The sequence below is a fragment of the Canis lupus genome, chromosome 4 (genome assembly GCF_011100685.1).
Source record: "Canis lupus familiaris isolate Mischka breed German Shepherd chromosome 4, alternate assembly UU_Cfam_GSD_1.0, whole genome shotgun sequence".
Taxonomy (NCBI): Eukaryota; Metazoa; Chordata; class Mammalia; order Carnivora; family Canidae; genus Canis; species Canis lupus.
Genome location: NC_049225.1, coordinates 9901091 through 9914331, shown reverse-complemented (window position 1 = coordinate 9914331; position 13241 = coordinate 9901091). Strand labels below are relative to the sequence as shown.

The 13241-nt window shown below is 48.4% G+C and overlaps 1 long non-coding RNA gene across 4 annotated transcripts in view; it reads right to left on the bottom strand.

Moving 5' to 3' along the window:
• Positions 1-9170: 9170 nt before the first annotated feature.
• The window catches only part of LOC119871447, a 44782-nt gene continuing 40711 nt past the window's right edge, over positions 9171-13241 (bottom strand). For 3 of the 4 annotated variants that reach the window (XR_005357805.1, XR_005357808.1, XR_005357809.1), the window contains 2 exons: positions 12382-12459; positions 12044-12226 (listed from right to left, as the gene is read on the bottom strand). This is a non-coding gene — a long non-coding RNA (uncharacterized LOC119871447). Of the gene's footprint in view, positions 9244-12043; positions 12227-12381; positions 12460-13241 lie in introns of those variants that run through there. The other variant, XR_005357807.1, reaches the window with a different exon arrangement.

Here is a 13241-nt window from a genome sequence, read left to right as displayed (position 1 = left end):
TTCATGGTCTTTTAATTGTTTGTCTCTTTTTTCCTCAGTTTCCCTCTTTGCCATCAACTTGTCTTCTATGTCACTCACTCGTTCTTCCACCTCGTTAACCCTCGTTGTTAGGACTTCTAGTTTGGATTGCATCTCATTCAATTTTTAATTTCTGCCTGATTAGCTCTAAATTCTGCAGTCATGAAGTCTCTTGAGTCCTTTATGCTTTTTTCTAGAGCCACCAGTAGCTGTATAATAGTGCTTCTGAATTGGCTTTCTGACATTGAATTGTAATCCAGATTTTGTAACTCTGTGGGAGAGAGGACTGTTCCTGATTCTTTCTTTTGAGGTGAGGTTTTCCTTCTAGTCATTTTACCCAGTGCAGAGTGGCCAAAAAGCAAGTTGTATTGGGAAAAGGAGAAAAAGAGAGGAGAGAAAGAAGGAAAGAAAAAAGAAAGAGAAAAAAAAAGAAGAAAAAAAGAAAAAAGAAGAAGAAAAAGAGAAAGAAAAAGAAAGGGAAATAAAGGGTGGGGGAAGCAAACAAATCAAAAAGCAAAACAAAACAAAACAAAACAAAACAAAAAACCACGGGGGAGTATCTTCTGATTCTGTGTACTTTAAGTCCCTTGGCTTCTCCTGGAACTTGTCCGTCTAGCTGGTCTTCTAGGGGAGGGGCCTGTTGTGCTGATTTTCAGGTGTTAGCACTTGGGGGAGCTGCTCTGCCCCCTCCCGGTGCAGGGCTCAGTGGGGGTTGTTTACCCCGTGAGGACCCTGGAGGAACAACCCCAGTGGCGGTGCCAGCTCTGGAGCCCTGGAGTCAGCCCCCGCAGGAACTCCGGAGCTCTCCGTCTGCAGGGCCTGGAGGCTCCGGGGCGGGGCCGCTGATCTGCTCAGCTGGGGCAGGAGCGTCCTCGCTGTCCTGGGCCCTCCCGGCCTCTGCCTGTCCCGGGGGAGGCCGGATCCTGGGCTGTGTCCCGGCGCCCTGTGCTCCGGAGCCTGCGCGGTTGGATTCGCGCTCCCGCCCCGCAGCCCCCTCCGCGGAGCCGGCCCCGAGCCCCCCCGAGCTGCCCCCGCCCCGCAGCCCCCTCCGCGAGCCGCCCCCAGCCTCCCCGAGCTGCTCCCGCCCCGCAGCCCCCTCTGCGGAGCCACCCCCGACCCCCACCCCCGAGCTGCTCCCGCCCCGCAGCCCCCTCCGTGGAGCCGCCGCCGAGCCCCCCTGAGCTGCTCCCGCCCCTCAGCCCCCTCCGCGGAGCCGCCCCCGAGCCCCCCCCAGCTGCTCCCGCCCCGCAGCCCCCTCCGCGGAGCCGCCGCCCGAGCCCCCCAAGCTGCTCCCGCCCCGCAGCCCCCTCCGCGGAGCCGCCCCCAGCCCCCCGAGCTGCTCCGGGTCCCGCCGTGCGTGCTGCAGCCCTTAGGGAGCTCGGCGCACTCTCCCGGGGCGCAGGTGTCTGTTAGTGTCCCCGGAGCCCGAGGGCATCCCCGCCCTCCTGGGTCCTGCTCCACCTCCCCGCGAACCCCTTTCCCCCGGGAAGGTCGGTGCAGCTCCTGCGTCTCCGGGACGGGGCTCTCCTGTCCTGGGGACACTCGCCCCGGCCTCAGCCCGGCTCCTCGCGGGCCCCTCCCCCTTGGACGCCTTTGTTTCTTTATTTCTTTTTCCCCGTCTTCCTACCTTGATAGAAGCGCGAACTCTTCTCACTGTAGCGTTCCAGCTGGTCTCTCTTTAAATCTCAGGCCGAATTCGTAGATTTTCAGGATGATTTGAAGGTTATCTCGGTAATTTGGTGGGGACAGGTGATTTGGGGACCCTACTCTTCCGCCACCTTGCCCCTCCTCCTCCGGCTTCAGTGTTTTAAAGAAGGCATTCTGTTTGCCTAATAGGAGTTCCCCTGACAGATGGAGTTTCAGACAGTGTGCTACATCTTGGGTGGTGTGGAAGTTTCCTGACTATCTCCCAGGGAAGGTTTGGTTTTGGTGTTCTCAGAAAAGTATTTTTCTTCAATTTCATATTTCTTCAGTCATTACTCCCCAGGAATATTCCCTCTGGGACATCTCTGGCAGATCCCCAAGGTTAGAACTTGCCTTGTTCTTGCTTTGGATTGATTTGAGAAATTCTAGGTGCTGTCTCTCTCCACATTGGTTTCCTCTCCCTGAGGGTCCAACCCAGGGAAAGGCCTCTTCATCTTTACCCACAGATCCACCATATGTGAGTTCCATTGGAAATGGAATGGAGAAGAGCGATGCCCTTAAATGAGAATTTGGGACCCCATGGGAGGATGGAGCCTGCTAATAAGTCTCAACTGACTCCTCTGCACTTTTTACCTGAACTCCATGCAAATGCCTGATCTTCAGAACTTCTTGCCAGGTTAACTTGACCATTTGTTTACAACTTTTAAAAAAACTGCAAAAACCATTTATTGTTACTGATAGATATAAATATTAATATCAACCACTATTAAGCAGCCATTTGGTCAGACATCATGCTGGACACCTGCTTCCTTTTTAATATTTAATTTATATATGTAGTTGAGTTATTATACCTATTCTACTAATGAGAAAAGAGGCTCATTCGAGGTTAAGTTTCTTGTCTAAGGTCCTAGTGCTGAGTGTAGAGAGGACTTATGTTTGACTGAGTCCACATTCACATGCATTCCCTTAAATGCCTACCCTGTGTCTTTTGCTCTGGTTTAAACTCGGGACACAGGAAGCCAGAGATAGAGTGGGGAAAGCCCTGACTAATTTTCTCTGCCTTGGAACTCTCACTGAGTTCCTAATAATCCATATTTGAGTGTAATGCAAAACATGATTTTTAAATCCAATCTAACCACATGGTTATGAAGTTAGCTACACAGCTATATTTTAAAACTTTTCCCTACTAAGATATCAACACTTCTTGTTTAACCTCATAGCATTATTGTAATGATGAATTAGATTGTGCATTGCTAAGAGCTCAGGATTTTTCAGTGGGAAAAGCACTTCACAAATGCAAGTTATTATGATTATCATTCCCTCTTCTGTTTCTGACTCTGCCCTTGGGCAAGTGATGCCACATTTATTTGCTTCCAGTTCTCTCTGCCTGTAGAGATAATCGAGACTGCTTCTCCACGTTGGGACTGTAAAATGAGAGGTAGATGATAAATGAGTGTATGCACCTCAGAAGACCTAAATATTGTTATTTGGTTCAATTGGGATTAATATCGGTTTACACAACTGTAAGTTTCCTAGGCACAAATCATAATCTTTATACCTTGGACAATTCTGGTACACTGTTGGTACTTAGAAATATTGATAAGGCTCAAATATATGTAGTCAAAACATTTGATGCAGACATCAAGAACAATATATTTAAAAGGTTCAGGTTCATTATGTGAACGTTTGTGCAGGCAAACATTAACAACAGACCTGCACATCTTTTATAATTACAGTCTCCTGGGAGGGAGAAACTAGGCAAGGGTACAGAGCTACAGGCATCTTCCCAAGGCTATACAACCCTTTTGGTAATACCTGCCATTAATATTGTCCTGTGGCAGCCTGTGCCAAGTGCTAGGAATATAAGGCAGAGTAGGAAAAGAGAGGGCATGATCTCTGTCCTCAAGGAGTCGAGAGCCCAATGAGATGGATATTAATTAAAAACACTCAAATAAAATGGAGAATTACTAATGTGTTTGGTTATGGAATGAAGTACGAGGAGATAGAAGGAGGTAATTCATGGAGTCCAGGAGGTGGACAGAGGAAGTTCCCTGAGGAGAGGGATGGGGCTGAGATGGAAGGGAAGAGTAAGCACATCTGTGAGTGGGAGGGTGGGAGAACCCTTTCCTGGGTGGAGGAAGCTGCAGCACTAAAGCCCCACCTGGGAAGGAGGGGATGCGTCTGGTTAGAGGGGGTGAAAGAAGCCAGTGTGTTGAGGGGACATAAAATAAGGGACGTGGTAATAGGTAAGGCCAGGTAGTTGGGGTCTGTTTCCCACAGGGACTGGACTCCCCAGGCCCTGTTAGGGATTTTGGTCTTTATCTTCTGGATAATAAGAAGAAATTGTTATTAGAATAAAACGAAAATGAAAAAACAAAAACAAAAAACAAAACAAAACAAAAAAAGAATAAAATTAAAATGGTCTTAAAATAAAATCTTGTCCTTTGTGACAACAAAGAGGAAACACCTATGTGACAGAGAAAGACAAATACTATGTGATCTCACTTATATGTGGAATAAAAGGCAACAAGTTCATAGATACAGAGAATTGGTTTGTGGTAGCCAGAGGCAGGGGCGAGGGGCATTGAAATCTGAAACCACTTTCAGATTTCTGGTGTGTCCAGGAGGATGAATTGAGAATGGAAACCCAGAAGAGGATTGAGGTGAAAGTTTGGGGTGAAAGAGCAAAGTGTTACCTTTAGACATGTCATTTTGAGATTGTAGAGGTGTCAGATGTCAGCCAGGGGACAGGCCTGAGCTCAGAGGAGAGGCTAGAGAGGAAAACTCATGAATCACCTGTATATTGGTGGTAACTAAAGGCCATGGCCTCAGATAATGCTTTTATCTAATTCTAGTGTTATTTCCTGGCTTCAGTGGGTACATTTTAAAAGCCCCAGCTTTCTCTCTTTTATCTCTTCTGTTACTTTTTTCTTTTTTTGTAAGGGCACATCTCCAGAGTTTCCATTCAGATTTGTAGATGACTTCCAGTGAATCTAATTAATCTTGCCACTGCTTAGCCTTTAGAAAGGAAAAAGGGAAGATAGGTCAAAGAAAGGGAGGGAAGGGGGTGGAAAGAGAAAGACTGGAGGAGGACCAAGAAAAAGCAGTGTGGTTCTCTGGAGGAAGGGACCACATCACCTTCAATCCATCAGTCTGGGCTTGCTGGCTCCTTAGTTCTGATCATGCCTGGAGTTGCCTTTCTACCTTGCAGCCTCCTTCCAAGCCAAAGGCTTGGCATCCTTTAATGTTGCTTCCTGATAGTCCTAGGAAAGTTCTCTGCCTTGATCAGTCTACAGGTGTTCTGAGTATCTGGGATGGCCTTGTCCATGTTAGGGTCAGGATATGCCCAGGGTGCCAGGCTGAGTTATTATTATTATTATTATATTATTATTAATATAAATATTAATATCAACCACTATTAAGCAGCCATTTGGTCAGACATCATGCTGGACACCTGCTTCCTTTTTAATATTTAATTTATAAATGAGTTATTATGCCTATTCTACTAATTGGTGTCTGGATGGGCCACTTGACACCAAAGACCAACCTTATGACTTGGCCTGAAAGGTGGGAGGAGGATGGAAAGCAGGGGGCCTTCCTTGGAGCAGGTCAGATGGGGAAAGATGACAGACAGGAAGAGAAATGGCCCACAGAGTGGGAGAACAGGGCAGGAAGAAAATTATCATCAGAAAGGGAAGGCAGGGACCAAATGGTAGAGTTTCAGCCAGGACCAAGACTCACTGGAAAAAGCCAAGGAGACCTCCCATTGGGTGTGCCCATTTACCTGATCTCAGATGGGCAGGGTTGTTCCCAGGACTGGGGAAGGGTGGAGCCTGGTTCCATGGGGACAGCGGTGGCATCTCCTTTGGTTCTCGATTAAAAGGAAATACATCAAAATGCTACCCTCGGTTATCTTTTAAAATGTAGGTTTTTTTTTTTTTTTTTTATAAGCCTGTCATTGAGCAGAACTAAAAGAAAGTAGTACAATCAGAAGCCCAGATAGCATGAAAGATTAGGAAGCTGTCGGTAACTTCATTATATTTCAATGTTTTTAACACAAATTTGTGCGTTATCAAACCTCTTTTACTAGCTGCATTCCTCATGTGGGAGGTTTTAAAGAACTGGCTGCTGGTAATGTTCCCTATTCTAAAATATTTATGTTTAAAAGCAGAAAAAGCATCGAGATGATTATAGTCTTTAGCAGCACGATGGAGTTGCCGTGAGTGATTTGAAATGATGCAAACGACTCCTGGTAGGCTGCGGTGTTTTAAACCTCGTTCCAGCTTCCTCAGCTCAATCTGGTGAGCAAGGAGGTGACAAGAAATCTGACCCCACTTACTGTGCGCCTGCGGGATCGCAACTGCTTTTCACAATCCTGTGAGAAACACACCATTACCCTCATCTCGTAGATGTAGAAATTGAGGCTCTGGGAAGTGCAGGCATCCCAGGCACATAAAGACTCCGCTACCAAGGATTCGAGTTTGAGCCCCGATCTTCTGACCTAGTATCCAATGCTTTCCCATGCCATCTTCCTTTTGTTCTTTGTGTTTATTACTTATTTATCCCTGACCTTTTCCCTTTAAGATGATTTGGAATGGCTCAGAGGTAAATGGCAATCTTAAATTTCACGAAATAGAGCTTCTTATTCTCTTTCCCCCAAAATCAGGAAAAAGGAAAAGGGGTTCCTATGGGCAGCCACCTGACCAGCCTTATCCTTTCCTCCTTTACTTCCTGGTGGCTTCTTCTTGCCCGCTCCCTGGATTGAGATGCATGTGGCATCTGTGCATACCTCCCTGCATGCATGCTGCACCCATGTGCACCCCCTGTGCACATGCTGCACCTGTGCACACCCCCCTGCATACTGCATCTCTGTGCACCCCCCTGCATGCATGTTGCATCTCTGTGCACCCCCTGCATGCATGTTGCATCTGTGTGCACCCCCCTGCATGCATGTTGCATCTGCGCGCACCCCCCTGCATGCATGTTGCATCTGCGTGCACCCCCTGCACACATGTTGGATCTGTGCACAGCCCCCTGCATGCATGTTGCATCTGTGTGCACCCCACTGCCAAGCACCATATTGGCGCTTCTAGGGCATCCTTCATCCAATCTGATTAGATCGGATTACATGGGGGAAATCTTCACTGACATAACGAGCAGCATCTGATATTATCTTCAGCTCCTTCTTGGTTTTTGTTTTTTAAAAAAACATTAAAACCCACATGTATTTAATGTGCTGTGGCGGAGACGGGAGGAGTGGGTAACCTGGCGTGTTCATCGCCAACATTCTACTGTGTCTGGGAGACTAAAGTCTTTGAGAAGCACCCACCCCAGCCCTTCCTTCCTTTCATCTTCCACTTAGTTACTTCTCTTTTCAATTCATTTCCTTCCTGTTCCTTTTTCTGCTCTTTCCCCTTTTCGCTGCTAATCAACAAGCTTAACCTAAAACCAAGTCTTTGTAAATTTTAACATTCTACATTTCAATCCCAATCCAAGCCAGAGCACAGTGAAGTGAAATAAGACCTGTCTGGACCAACATGCCATATGTCCTTTGGATAAACCATCAGCATTTCCTTCTTTAAGCCCTTTACCAGTAACTGCCTCAATGTTTTTGTGTAGTAAGGATTGCCATCCTTGCTTTGTAGATGGGACAAAATAAGTGAGAGCTGATCCAAGGCACTTAGGAGCAGAGAACATTGGCTGAGAATAAAATAGACAACCTGTGGCTTCTCCTTTCATATCCTAGACAGTAGAGAAGGCCTCATGGGAGCTTGCAGAACACGTGTGACTATGGATGAGAGTCCACTGAAGTCCAGCCAGACTGAGCCATGTCTCCTAAAGCTCTCTTCCACGAAACACATGCCTTCAGTGGTTAGCGATAGGTTAGGTGAGTGATAAAAAAGAGTTCCACATTCATATGAGTTGTGGAACTCCTGGGCTTCCTGAAGTTAAATAGGGCTCCTCTCTCCAGAATTTCCCAGAGCCTTTAGCATGAAGATAGGCATTGAGAATCTTCCTGAGGAGTTCCACAGGATGGGGCGTCTCTCCACAGGGTACTTTCCACCCCACCCCACCCCACTGTCTTCTCAGCATCTCCAGGATGTTCTCTGCAACACAGTTTAGAGGAATGTTTATTGACACTTCTCTTCTCAAAATCAATGGTTTCTTATCATCACTAGTACACAAAATGGGTATTCAGAAAACTCTTAACCTTGGGGAGAAACGACCAAGCACAATGAACTTCACTTGATTCCTTCAGAGGAGAAGGAATGCAGGTGGGGTGGGGCACATTCCCTTCCCTCCTGCCTGGAGGTCCCTCTGTAGCAATTCTTCCAGGGTGTGTGGATAAGAAGGATGGAACCAAGTAAGTAGAAGCTGCTGCTTCAGATTTGCTTCTCTGACATGGGTCTTGAGGACCCCTGAAAAGGTCTCTCTCTCAGCTGTTGCTCTTGGACCTTGGGAAAGAAGCAACAGGCCCTCCTACATCATCCGGTGAATAGGGCCATCACTATTTGCAACATTAAATCAAGAAGTCTCCAACCAATAGAGCATCAGCCAAAGCTATGAGTGTTTATGAGGCAGAGATCCAAGTTCTAGGACGCGGAGGACAGCTGCATATATTGGCGTACATCCACAGAGACCAAATGGTGTATTTTTTAAAAGGAAGCTCTCGTTCAGACCTCAGCAGGACCAGCCAACTACTCTCTCCAGTTTCACACTGATCTCCAAATGCCTGGCTCACAAGTCCTTCCATGGTGGAAACTGGAAAATCCTGTCATACTTAGCGTTGAAGAGAAGAGTTTCTCAAAGTTGGGTGCCCATGCCCTGAGGAGGTGGTGTGTGCAAAGTCATGGGACAAACATCTAACAACCGTACATGTAGATTAAAAAAGCATTTTTGTATTTTATAATTATGTTAACATAATTCCTGGAATAAAAAAAAACCTCCTGTGTTTTCAAGATGAATTACGAGGCCTCAATGGAATTTTGTGGTCCTCTGTGGGTTTTCTCTCTGAAATGGGAATGGGGTAAGGAGTTGGCTATCCTCTACTATTAGGAACTCTTGGGTGAAGAATTTTGGGATTTTCATATCTAGTTCAATAGTCATTTGGTAACTGAAGAAACTGAGGCCCAGAAAGATTACATATCTTGCCCTAATCCCATGCCTGGTAGACATTGTCAGCTGTCTACCCAATATTGATTCCCATTCCTCCACCTACCCTCCCCCCTCCTTTTATAACTATATAAACCCTAGTTATGACCAGTGTGGGAGCTAAAAATACTTGCTTTCTCAGAATTCCTTTAGTTAGGAATAGTTATTTAATACAGTTCTGTCCAATGGCCCAGCCCAGAGTTCCTCACTTCCCGTGGGGCTTGTGGGTTTTTTGTACTTAGAGAAACACCAGGAAGATCTTAACTCTCCCCCTTGGGCCCCCTTTTTTCCCTCCTGTTACTCTGAGCTGTGAATACTTACATACTCTGTAAGTATGGCCCCTTTTCTGACATAGAGAGCATCAGAATTGTCAGTTGTCAGTCCCCACCACTGTAGGATGATTCTCTGTAGGCGGTTTCCAGACTCAGGCTGTGATGAACCAAATGAAAATGTTTGGTTTTGTAAAAAAAATTTTGAGAGTTTCTAGCAAGATTTACTTTCCTGACTCTGATGTCTCCCCTTCCTTTTTTGTTCTTCCTTCATATTTCTGGCCAAAGTGTGGGTGTGAGGTCTGGAGGTGCTGCAGCCACCTTGTACTAAGAGGCAACAAACCTAAGGATGAATGCCAACATTCTGGGGATGATGAAAGAGGAAGTTAGAATGACACTTTGTCTCCAACAGATTTTTTGAGCAGCTCCTCCAACCCTGGACTTCCCAGATTCAGACTGTGCGAATTAGCACTAATTTTGAAATCCCTTTAATTAGGTTTCTATTAGAGGCAAGTAAATTCCTGACTGATATGCCCTGCCAGCTTGTTTAGAGCAGTAGAATTTTGGTGTCTTATAAAAGGTACCTAGGTCTGTAAATATACTTACATAGGAATTTGCTTATAAAAATTTCTAGTTTATAAAATATTCAAAGGATTAATAGTATTGATCAATAATAGTATTGATCTCTAATTGACATATCCTTTAATTCATAGGTGTTATAATTGTGACTCAATGTTACTTCAAAGAAAATTATCAACAATTTTAAAATGCTTTGTGATCTATACATGACTTCATTCATTGTGCTCATTCCACTATCTAGACTAAGCCACAAGAAATTCCAGAGAGAATGAAGGGGTTGGTACCATTCACACCACGGAGGTCCCTAAGGTAGGGAAGAAGGCAACAGTGATGGAGAGTAAATCCCTCCCCACCCTGCAGACAGGAAGGGCAGGAAGTCCTCTGACTTGGAGCAAAAGGGTCATGATGATCCAGTGTGAGGGTCCTGACTCCTCCCTCTGAGACCATTAACCAGGGGAGATTGTGGCTAATGGTAGACATCTCAGAGAGGCCAAAGGAGGGCCTTCCCCACTGTTTCTTTCCATGGGACTCAGCAACATCATTGCATCCTACTGCAACATGGAGAGGTCATGGCAAAAAATAAATGATGGGATGGTGTGTTAGGGCAGGAGAACTGCTTATTTGTGATTGGGAAGAAACTGAAGTGAGCTGGGGAGAGCTGCGGTGGCAAGGTGCAAGGTGACTCCATAGCAGAGGTTGTGGGGTGATGGCCTAAGCTGGGGCTGGCTAAGGTACATGGCTAATGTTGAGAGGTGGCAGAAATAGGGTAGTCAGTGAGTGGGCCTCCAGCCCAGGTGCCAACTCTGTGAGCGACGGGCCAGAGCTGACTGATAGCAAGTGCTACTGGGGTGCCTAGTGATGGAGCCCAAGGAATGTTCCTGAGGAGGCCTCGGGTCCTGGGAACACACAGTGGGCCCAAGGCCAGTCCTCACCAACCCCCAGACCTGGCCATTTACCCTAATACTCTCTCATAGGAGCTAGGGAGAGGGTGAGGGACAAACCCTAAAAATGGAGCCTTAACTTCTAAGAAACCGTGACCCTGAGAAAGACAGTTTGAAAGTAACCAGACTGAGCTCCCTTCTCTGATGAACTTGAGTCCTCTTCCCTGGGTCCTGCCTTTCCTGACTCCCAACCATGAACAGGAGCGGGGGCACCAGAGCCAACTCAAAGCAGTTCCAGGGGTGGAGTGCCGCATTTTCTGGTGTGCAAGTTTTCACTCCTGTCACCCGGCCTTCTGCAGTTAGGGACCCTGGCCTTCTGCAGTTAGGGACTCTGGCACCAAATAAAACGGGAAGATAAAGAGGAAGGCAGGAAGAGTGAGACTCCTTTTCCCAGCGCCACAGCAGAGGGAGGGAAGCCTGATTCCAAACAGTGGACTCAGAAGAGAGCAATCGGGGAGGCGAGCCGGTGGGAGGGCACGGGGGATCCCCCAGCCGCCTGCGCGCCTTTTCCAAACAAACAAAAGCCCTGCTGTACTCGCTGAAGGGCCTGGAGGGACCAGGTCCCGCGTCCTGCACCTGCTGGCCTTCGAGGGTCTTCATCCGACTCGGAAGGCAGAGGTGGGAGAGAAGAGAACCGGGGTCCCACAGCTTGCTGGAAACCTCTGCCGGGCACCCCCTCTTTGCATTTCATTTCCAACAAGTGTTCACTGCCGAGTGTTCACTGCCGGCCCTCCTGCTGTCCCAGCCCCAAGCCCTGCATCGCCATGGTAACAATCTTTACCTCCTGGCATTTGCAGCGTTGTTTTTTTTGAAAGGGCCTCTGTTCTTTATTTATCTGTTTCATCTATTGCGGTGTACCGCCCCCTTACTGTGTGCCCAAGCTTTGTGCCTCTTCCACCCAGGTTCCAGCTCTGACTCTAGCGCCTGTACAAGGGGACCCACAGAGCTTCCCTCATCCCCCCTGGTAAAAACCGAAAACCCATCACAAACGCCAGGTGCCGACCTAGCTCAGCATCTGCTCCCCTGGGAAGGAGGGGAAGTGGGGGGGAAGGGGGGAAGGGGAAGGGGGCGGTGGAGCAGCAGAGAGCAGGATGTGGCCTGTGGTGGGGCCCCAGAGCGGAGCAGAGCAGGAGCCCCCCCAGCGCCCCCCCCCCCAGCTGCTGGGTCAAGGTGGGCCCTCAGATCACAGCCCAAACCTGCCCCGGCTCACAGCAGAGGCGGCCGGCTCTCCCCGCAGAGTGCATTTGACAATATTTAAGAGGAGACTCAAATCAATTGTGAATCTTCTCAAATAGAAGTTGCTTTTCCTCTCACTGAAGCTCAGGGGTAGGAGGAGGTGGGTGCTGCGGGTGCCCCACGACGTCAGGGCCGCAGGCATCTCCCACCTTCAGCCCCGCCTCTGGCAGGGAGCACCCATGCTTCAGGTCACCCTGCGGTCCCCGTGCGCTGCAGACCACCCGCACTCCATCGGCGCTCCAGGGAGGAGGGGGCGAAGGGCGGGCAACGTGGTTTTGCTCCTTGGTCTGTCTCGTTCAAGGAACCTCCCAGATGTCCCCGTGAACACACTTTCACTCTAGTCTCTTCTCCGAGAGCTTGGCCCGACGGCCCCAGCACACCGTGGTCCTGTGGTCAGAGGGAGCCCTGGTGATGCCCTCCTCCAGGTGGGCACCTTGGTGGCCCTGACATCGTGGGGGCTTATCGGGGACAACGGGTGTCGTGTAGTAATCACCCCTCCCTGCAGCTGATGGGGAAGGGGCGGAGGGAGCACCTCCACTGACCTTCTACTTGGTGTGTTCACATGTGCTGCGGAGGCTTATCCTCCCAGAGATGGGCTGCTCCACATTGCCACCTGGAATCTGGGAGGGGGTGGAAGCCACACGTCTGCTAGTGCAGAGCGCTAGGTGTGACCATACCCCCTGGGGAAAGACCGGGCATTGCAGAGGGTCTCCACTGTCAAGAACCCGAATGCCATTCGTCTCTGGTCACGACCTGTCTGTGCTGGGCAGGAGGGGCCGAGCCGTGCAGCAGTGACCTGAATGAAGAATAAACCACATCCACCCACAGGACCAGCATCCAGAAGCCACTGGTTCACTTTTGTTTGTTACCGGCCTGACAGCAAATGAGAGGGTATAGACCCGCCTGTCCCTACTAGATTTATACATGCTCCTCTCAAGGACCCCATCTGACTGGTCTCAGGCACTCAGAGCCTATGAAGGAAGCAGCAGCCTCTCTGTTGAGGTTGGTCAGCGAGGCAGGAATGAAAAACAGTACCCTGGAGACGATGGACTCTGCCTGAATCTTCCATTCTTCAGCCTCGAGAAGTGCCCATGATGGAGGCTGTTTGACCTGAAAGGGACCTAAGGATGCTATGGCTCACTCCCTTCATCTTCAGATTAAAAAAAAACAAAAAACAAAAATAAAAAAATGCAGGCTGGATCAGAGGCAGCAGGACCAGACTGGCCAGCCTCCTGCCCCTCCCCTATTGGCTGATGGTTGCAGTGTTGATTGTATCTTTGGGGCTAAACTCTGGCTGGGTTTTGTTCTAAACCCCTTACAGGAGGGTGACTCATGCCTTGCCAGTTCTCTTTAGTGCTGGCTTCATTATCAGCAGCTCAACAATAAATCTCTCTGGGAAGCA